Here is an 8,796-nt window from a genome sequence, read left to right as displayed (position 1 = left end):
AAAGGAGTAGATCTCATTTTACAGAAATAATCCAATATTAAGAAGACAAAAAGTCCAATTTTTGTCTGATTGATTTTATTTGTTGCTGAACTGTGCAATTTGATCTACTGTCCACAAACCAGTTCCCCAGGGTTAACTTAGTAATAACTCCCCAAATGGCAAATTCAGGTGAACTTGTAGTTGTAAAGAGTCTTGCATTTATCATCACAGGATTTTCTAAATATCATATATATAATTTAATATTTTCCTTTGGCTCATGACCAAGAAACGGCAGGATGGCTCGGCTATGAGAATAATATTATTCTCTGTCAGGTTTTCATATTCTCTGTCACTGTTTCATAGGCCACTCTTGGAATGCTCAACAGTGAAAAGAAAGGTTAAATTGTCAAATGGGTGAAATAGGTTTTGGCTGTGAAGAAACTAACCACAAACAACCATGCAGGACTTCATAGCTTAGAGCACACGAATGTGCTTCAGATTCTAATGTGGATGGAGTGTATGGGTGTGTAGGGACCATATTCTTTTTTTTTTTTTTTAAGATTTTATTTATTTATTTGACAGGCAGAGATCACAAGTAGGCAGAGAAGCAGGCAGAGAGAGAGGAGGAAGCAGGCTCCCGACTGAGCAGGGAGCCCGGCGTGGGGCTCTATCCCAGGACCCTGGGATCATGACCTGAGCCGAAGGTGGAGGCTTTAACCCGCTGAGCCACCCAGGTACCCCGGGACCATATTCTTAAATGCATCTTAATATATCATTTGACCAGGAACTTCATTTTGTACTATTTGAATTCACAAAAACTATTTTCAGCCATTCTGTTAAAAAAAAAAAAAAACTGGAAAATGTTTTTTGCCACTGACACAGGGTCTGAGAAGATACAATGGCCCCAAAGCCGTCGTGCCAGCAGCTTCTTCTCCGCTGTGAGAGTGCACGTGAGCACGCCACGCTGGTAGTTGGCACCTTGCTGTTAATAATCCTGGGGCAGCAGGATTATGCTCAAAGTGGGAGTTGTTCACACCAGGAAAGATGGGATCTTCTGATTTAGGCAACTACAGGGAAGCTGGAGGACAGAGAGGTGAGGAGAGCTTGGATGCCGGCAGAATTATTCAGGAAAGGAGGGGCTAAGAAAGGAGGTGTCCCCTGGATACAGGGAATTCCAGGGACATGGAGTTCTGTGACTTTGAGGAAAACAGTTTCAACCTGAGGTCATGCAGCATGTATGCAACTAGGATACTATTTTCCCTGAGTAAAGGTCTAAAAGAAATGACTCTTGGTCTTGTAGATAACTACTGAGGACAGAAGGCAAAGGAGAGCTATTGGCAGCTGAAATACTATGAACCATGCATTTTGAATTCACCTCTTCCGTATGTGCATAATTGGTATTGAGATTCCTTTATCAGAGTTCCTCAAAGGACAATTCTGAAATCACCCGAAATGAAATCACTTTTTAGGAGGACTTTTTAAAAAATGCCAATTCCTGGCTTGGGTCTGGTCCAAGATGGCGACGTCGGAAGACCCTGAACTCACCTCCTCCACAGCCACACCAAATCTACACCTATTTTATAGAGCAGTTTCTCCTGAGGAAGTACTGAGGGCTGACTGAAATGCTCTGTACAACAAAAATAGAGTGCGCAGAAGAGAGAGAGACAGAAAAACAGTAATGAAGGGAACCCCCACTCTAGATGCTACAAACTACGGCAGGGAGGGATAGTTCTGAGGAAGGGTGTGTAGATTTGTCTACCCTGGGGCACAGGAAAACAGCTGCCGTTTTAAGGGGAAACTTGAATAAAAAGGATCTAGCCCAAGAACTCTGCAGAGTGGGGGGACAGCTGCTGGAACTTTCTAGTTCAGAAGGGCTGTTGAGCACCACCATGGTTATTGTTCCCTCTCTACCTTGAGAGTGCAGATGGGTCTGGCACCATAGTTGGCCCTCACCTCAGTGAGCCCCAGATCCCCAGGCCACACCAGCCCTGGATACCCTTGGGCACAGGAAAAAAAAAAAAAAAAAGGCATGGTTTAAAAGTGCAACTAGAATACAAAGTAACCAGTCCTAGAACCCTGAAAAATGGCACGGGATCTGCTGGGACTCAACTCTCTCAGACTGAAGGTGCTGAGAAGTGCCGTGGATGACCTTCCCTGCCCCTCCAACTTGAGAGTGCAGGTGGGAGCAGGGCGCCATCTGCCATGGCTCGCCTACTGCCTTAGAGACCCGGGCCCCTAGCCCACCCTGGCCTAGTTGCCCCCGGACACAGAAAATAGGCAGAGGTTGACAAGAGCAAGTAGGATATAATACAAACCGTTCAGTCCTAGAACCCTGCTGAACAGTGGGGGAACTGCCGAATTCCTCTCTCTCCAGATCAGAGAGTCCGCCGAGAACCACGGTTTCCACTCCTGCTACACCCCGGGTGGTGTGGACAGGAGCGGAGTCTCAGAGTCCTAGCCAGGCCGCCCCTGCACGCAGCACTCTGGACACTCCAGCTTGCGCCTGCTTTAGCTTCAGCTCTCCTACCAGGGTGCTCCCTGCATAGAGAGCCTGGGGACCACCCTGACCCACACCCACTTCAGCTCTAGCCATGCCACCAAAGTGGCCCCCACGCAGATTGCCCAGGACTCCCCAGCCACTTGATATTTAGAATGACAGAAACTAGGGTTCCTGGCTGGCTCAGTCGGAAGGGCATGTGACTCTTAATTTGGGGGTGTGAGTTTGAGCCCCATGTTGGGTATAGAGATTACTTAAATAAATAAAACTTAAACAAATAAAAAAGATACAATGACACATTAAATTCCTTAAGGTTGCTCAATGCACGTACTGATTTATAATGAAGTGTGTGTGTGTGTGTGTGTGTGTGTGTGTGTGTGTGAGTGAATGTGGGGGTGGGGAGCAATAGATGGGGCAGGGAGAGGATTGAGGTGTTTTGTTTTGTTTTGGTTTTGGTTTTAATTTATTTTAGAAACAGAGTGGGTGGGGAGGGGCAGAGGGAGAAAAAGAATCTCAAGAAGACCCCCAATAGAGCAGAAAGCCTGATGCAGGGCTTGATCCCAGGACCACGAGATCATGACAGGAGCCCAAACCAAGAGTCTGACACTTAACTGACAGAGCCACCCAGGTGCCCCTGGAAGTCTGACAGACCTGAGGGTCTAGGAATTGGTTATGAAGGTGACAATTTCCTTGAGGTGGCGGATTGGGGCAGTCAGATGGGGGGCAGAGAGAAGGTAGAGAAACAAGCACTGGTGACTGAGATGATTTATACTTATGGGTGTTTGAAGCTGTGGATCACGACAGAAGTCCCTCTGGGAAATAAACCCTTTATGGTGGTGGTTTTCAACAACTATTTTGAGAAGTAAACTAGATAGACTGAAACACAGCATTAAATGTGTATTTAAATTTGATCTATTCCTAAAAGGTAAATATTGGTATTTTTAGGTGTACAGTAACTTTTCAGAGCCCAAATATCTTGTGACCCATTATTTTGGATAATTTTTATCACCACCATTCACTCTCAAACTGATATATAACTTTAGCTTAACAAGTTGTAACCACCGAGTTAAGCAAATCGAATAAAATAACAGTTAACTTAATTTCTTAAATTTCTTATCTTCCATGCACCTTAGCCTTGGAACTTCTCTCTTTGAAAAGATAAATCAGCTTTAAATTAGACAGTATATCGTGAAAGCTTTCTACTCTATTAAAATTTGCCACCAATGTTAAACTTATCTATTAAAGAGAATGTTGGGAGGAAGTATGATTTTTGACACCTTGCTGATTTCACAGAACAGTAATAACTATTCTAAACTTAAAAATTTAATTAAGAGATAACCAGAACCAGACATTAAAATAAAGGATTTTAACTCTATAGTTATATTGCTCATTATATTTAGAAGATTTCTAAAAAAGGAGAGGGGGATATAGACTTGAAGCACAATTACATAAACAGCAGGTACTTCCTTAACAAACACGTGTGTGTTCATTTGTTTGTTCTTCCTTCCTTCCTTTCTTTCTTTTAAAAAATTTTATACTTAAGTAACACTTCCAAATTGATCAATAATGATGAGAAATAAAATAAAAAGAAAAAATAAAATAGAAAGTAGAAAACATTCCTCTCATTCCCTGTTACTCAGTTATCCTTCCTGGGCAAAACAGTACATATATGATAATCTTTCTAGAGAGACTTTTATATGTTCTTATTACTTTATTATTTTCTAAGATGTATTTAAACATAAAAGCAAAATACATATTATATACATAAGTTTTCTCTTTTTTACACAAATGGTTATATATACTGTTCTAAATCTTAGGTGTCATCTTAAAATCAACTTGTTCCTCTACCAAATGTAAGAAAAGTTTAATTCTAGAACAAGCATACATTATAAAGTTTAAGAGTAAAGGAAACATCTAGAGAAGTATTGTGTCAAAAAATCAATTTCATTTTCTCATCTTTCTTAGGTGATAACCATCCTCCTCCTAATGTCCTCTGATTCACTGACAATTTTTAACAGGAGTGCTCAGATTTATGAAAACTCCTTCTTTATGTGAGTTTAAAAATGAAATTCTGAATAATATTCTATTTCCATATAAAGTTTATCTTTTCTCTGCCTCCTACTGATCAGCCTTCTCATGCAGCTAATAATTTAGGAATATCAGTTGACCTGAGCCATTATATAGCCGAAAGACAAACCACTTGTGTCAGTAGAACAGGCCCAAGATATTCTTACACATTATACAAGGAACTTAAGATTTCTACCAGACTGAAAAACTAAACTTCTTCTCTTCCTCTTAACAAATGGTAAATGATCCAACAAATCCAGGTGAAAAGTAAGTTTATAGTTTTTTTGTTTTTGTTTTTTTAAGAATCAGTTGACTTTTCAAATTGTGGTGGGGAATATTGACCTAAAAAAAGACATGAGACATTGCTTATTAAAGGAAAAAACAAAAAACAAACAAACAAAAAAAACCCTGGCTCCTACTCAAGTATCATATCTACTGGTATTTGTTTACCTTTTCTCATATAACAAAGGGTGTTTTGCTAGCTCATCAGAAATCCCTCCTATTTCTTTCACCAAGTCTATAAGCCTACTCGAGTTTATATTTATCTTCTGTTACAAGGAGAAGAGTGCTTGGATTCCTGTCAAATGTGAATCTCTCCAGATGCCTCTGCCTCCTTCTCTGCTCTTCCCCACTTCCTCTGCCCTCTGCTCTGTCATAAATCATCGGACTCTTCCTTTCTACTGGATTAGCCAATCATCATTCTCCCACTTTAGAAGCGTGCACAAAGCCCCCCATCCCCAAAATACCATATCCCAATCTCTCTTCTCCTTCCAGGAGAACACGGTACTTGACCTTCTTCTGCTCTTGAGTTCACCCATACTTTATCTTCTGTAGCACGTTGCCTTCTCCCTAGAGTGTTCTTTCTTCAGTCATTGCCAAAGTCTCATCTTTCAAAACTTTTCTCAGGGATTACCCTTCCTTGACTTCCTTATGCAGATAAGTTGCACGTCCTTCTGCAGCTCTCTGCTATCGAATATTCTTACCTGCCATCAGCACAGCCTCCAACTCTCAAATGCATGTATTTCCTTCCTTGCTTGTATTGTCTTTCTTTCTAGAATGTAAACCGCACAGAAGTAAGTTCCAACACCTACCTAGTATCTAGGACATAACACTCACCTGCAATAAATAATTTATAAATGATTAGATCGCTAATCAAGTTCCCAGATGCTGTAAGTATAGGTAGAACCACAGTCTTCCATCCCCAGCAACCGTCCATAGCAAGAAACTAGCACGTGCACCAAGTGCATAGGGTACCTCGGGCAACTTGAAGGAGGTTTGACGTACAACCCAATGAAGAACTGATATAGCTGTGATCTCTATCCTGTCTGGTCTCGCGAACTGAACTTGAGCTTCGGTGGATAGAGCAGAGAAATCCGGATTTTTATGAGACTCTCGGGAAGCATACAGGTAAGATGTGTTTAGAAGCTAGCACAAAAAAATATGTAAGATCCTAGAACTGAAAAAGACAAAACAAAACAAAACAAACACTTTGTTAGGGTTCAGGACACAGAAGAGTAGTTATGCCTCGGGCAGAAGAACCTTGGCACCTTGAGGACTAGAGCACATCTGAAATCAGTCATGGATAGGCAGTGGTTACTGGGCATTTTCCAGTGGCTTTACAGCCAGAGAAGTAGACAAGGGAGAAAGAAAAAATTGGGATGGATATTGTAATGATCAGAGTTGACAGACTGGATCTGAGCACACATGAAAAACCCATTAAATAACTGAGAAACAGTGGGCAGGCGCTTTGAGTGGAACTAATTTCTAACAGTCAGACTCATAATGGTTAAAGTTGCCATAATTGATTCTTTAAAAATAAGTGCATGTGTGTGTGTATCTATAATATGACCTAAAAGTAAAATTCTAGGCATCTGGAGTCCACTGGTTTGGATCATAAGTGAGGATCGGTTTTCATCTTGAAGAATTTTTTAGTGTATTCAGTTTCCTTGATCAATAGGTCACTGCTTTTCAGTTTCCTTGATCAATAGGTCACTGTTTTTATATTACTTTTCTAGGAAGGGCTGAGTCTAAGGTTATCACCAGGCCAAGAACCAGCTGAAAGCAGAATTGCTTGAACTGCAGAATTTGTTACATATGCCTTTGCCTCACTGCAAACTCTGTAAGGAAGCTTGTCCTTATACCCATAGATCACTTCCTTTCTATTGAGATCTACAGATCTCAATAGAAGTATGTTCTCATATTAAATTTTCAGAATATCCAGCAGATAATAACACATAGAAAATCAATGGAATCTATATATAGCTTCCCAAATCTAATTTTGTAGTATTTCCAATTATGTCGAGTGATTTGAATCTAATTAGAATTTGAATATGTTGTAAATAAATAGCATAACAATGGCAGTTTTTCTGGGACTAAGGAAGAGCCCGACAGTGACAACAAAGTTAGAAGACAGATAGGTATGTATAAATCTAATTTTCATTTCTCCTTGAAGTTGGGATAATTATAGTTTGAAATATGTAACTTCTATGATATTTATTAGAGTTAGAGTCCATGAAACAAAGCAACCATCATGTACTCGCAATGCATAATCACGACCAAAAAAATTATCTTATGCAGTGCATAAAATGAAATTAATTTTTATAAGGTTTTATTTACTTGAGAGAGAGAGAGAGGGAGGGAGAATGCACAAGTGGGGGAAGGGGCAGGGGGAGAAGAAAAAGGCTTCCTGTTGAGCAGGAGCCAGATGCTGGGCTTGATCTCATCCCAGGACCACAAGATCGTGACCTGAGCTGAAGGGAGACGCTTGACTGATTAAGCCACCAAGGCACCCCTGAAATTAATTCATACCCAGAGGAAAAAAAATCGGTATTAACAACTCAAGAGCAGTTCATCCATCTCAATAATGATGTAGAAAAAAGATGGACCATCTGCTTTAACTATAAAACAAACAAATTATGAAAAATGCTCACAGGTAAGATTTTAAAATGGCAGGGGTTTTATAATGATTTTCTACAATCTCGTACTAACTGGCCCTTCACTTAGAAAAAACATCAATCATAGGATTCCCAAAGGAAGAATGTTTTGAACTTTTAGTACAATTGTTAAAAAATGTGTAAAGAGGAAGGAAGGAGATGTATTACCAGCCACAGTTAGTTAAGAAGAAAATCAGTGAGCCTCCCACCTCTTCTCATTTAAAAATTTTGCTTCTTCAAATTTTTATTGTTTTCAGCAGTATGGTTGAGAAGGTCTCTTGAAAAACACCTAAAAATAAAAAGATAAAACACAAAGAGACCCAAAGAGAGTGTGAGTGGTAGCAGTGTACACTCTTTCTTACACTGGCTGGCGGGCTTAGGGGTATTTCTTTCACTATCCACTTTATTTCAAATAAACATGTTTATATATATTGGATATATCTTTCTTGCATTTTTGAAACACCAGTTATTTCATAATAATAGAGAAAAAGTCAGGATACAGAATTTCATTTTGTATCATAATCATAACTGTTTATAACAACAATGAAAATCTTAGGCATAGAAAAGACTGGAAAGAAAAATACCAAAATAGTAATAGGGACTGACTTTCACTTGTGGGGATGCAGCTCACTGTGTTTCCTCCCTTTAAAAATTTCTTTGAAGTTTCACATTTTCTCTGGTGAGTATCTTTTCAGATAATTTTTACTTATTTCATGAACATAAATACAAATAAAATAACGAAAAAACACATCTATCTAAAAATGGAGATGAATACGATGTCTATACAAAAACCTTACGTGCTCGTTCATACATGCTTTATTTGTAATAGCTAAAAACTGGAAACAGCCCACCTGCCCTTAATGGCTGAATGATGAAACCAAGCATGTTGTATTCATGCAGTGGGACACTCCTCCACAATAAAAAGAAACCACTGATCTATACAACAATCTGGGTGAATCTCAAGCTCATTCTGATTAGAGAAAAGCCAGTCTCAAAATGTTATATACCCTATGGTTTTATTTATTTAACATTCTCAAAATATCCAAATTATAGGGATGGAGGACATATTAATGGTTGCCAGTGGTTAGGGATGGCAGTGGGATGGAAGGAAAGAGTGACTCTACTATGATAAAGAAGTAGCATGAGGGAGATCTTTGTTGTAAGAGACTAGTTCCCTGTCCTGGTTGTGGTGTCGGTCACACGAACCTACACACGTGTTAACATGATAGAGAGCTATTCCCACATAGTGCGCCAGCAGCAGTTTCCCGAGTCTCATGCTATCCTATAGTAACCTAAAATGTAAAAATTGGGGAAAATGAG

General features: G+C 39.7%; 1 long non-coding RNA gene across 1 annotated transcript; it reads right to left on the bottom strand.

The window, feature by feature from the left end:
- Positions 1–3,902: 3,902 nt before the first annotated feature.
- On the bottom strand, positions 3,903–7,757 carry LOC132015108 (uncharacterized). The gene is made up of 4 exons (XR_009403550.1): positions 7,645–7,757; positions 5,798–5,999; positions 5,527–5,594; positions 3,903–4,885 (listed from the first exon to the last, which is right to left on the bottom strand). It is a non-coding gene; the product is annotated as an uncharacterized LOC132015108 (long non-coding RNA).
- Between the last annotated feature and the right edge of the window lie 1,039 nt (positions 7,758–8,796).

Source organism: Mustela nigripes, chromosome 4 (genome assembly GCF_022355385.1).
Source record: "Mustela nigripes isolate SB6536 chromosome 4, MUSNIG.SB6536, whole genome shotgun sequence".
NCBI classification, from domain to species: domain Eukaryota; kingdom Metazoa; phylum Chordata; class Mammalia; order Carnivora; family Mustelidae; genus Mustela; species Mustela nigripes.
The sequence above is the reverse complement of the archived record's forward strand: the minus strand, read 5'-3'. Positions and strand labels throughout refer to the sequence as shown.